Below are 369 nucleotides of genomic sequence, written 5' to 3'. Positions count from 1 at the left end.
CCCTCAGCACTGACCCTCCGACAGTGCCCACTCCCTCAGCACTGACCCTCCGACAGTGCCCACTCCCTCAGCCCTGACCCTGTGACAGTGCCCGCTCCCTCAGCACTGACCCTCCGACAGTGTCCACTCCCTCAGCCCTGACCCTCCGACAGTGTCCACTCCCTCAGCCCTGACCCTCCGACAGTGCCCACTCCCTCAGCACTGACCCTGTGACAGTGCCCCGCTCCCTCAGCACTGACCCTCTGACAGTGCCCACTCCCTCAGCACTGACCCTCCGACAGTGTCCACTCCCTCAGCACTGACCCTCCGACAGTGTCCACTCCCTCAGCCCTGACCCTCCGACAGTGCCCCCTCCCTCAGCCCTGACCC

The sequence above is a fragment of the Chiloscyllium punctatum genome, chromosome 34, assembly GCF_047496795.1.
Source record: "Chiloscyllium punctatum isolate Juve2018m chromosome 34, sChiPun1.3, whole genome shotgun sequence".
Taxonomy (NCBI): Eukaryota; Metazoa; Chordata; class Chondrichthyes; order Orectolobiformes; family Hemiscylliidae; genus Chiloscyllium; species Chiloscyllium punctatum.
Note: the sequence above shows the minus strand (reverse complement) of the source record.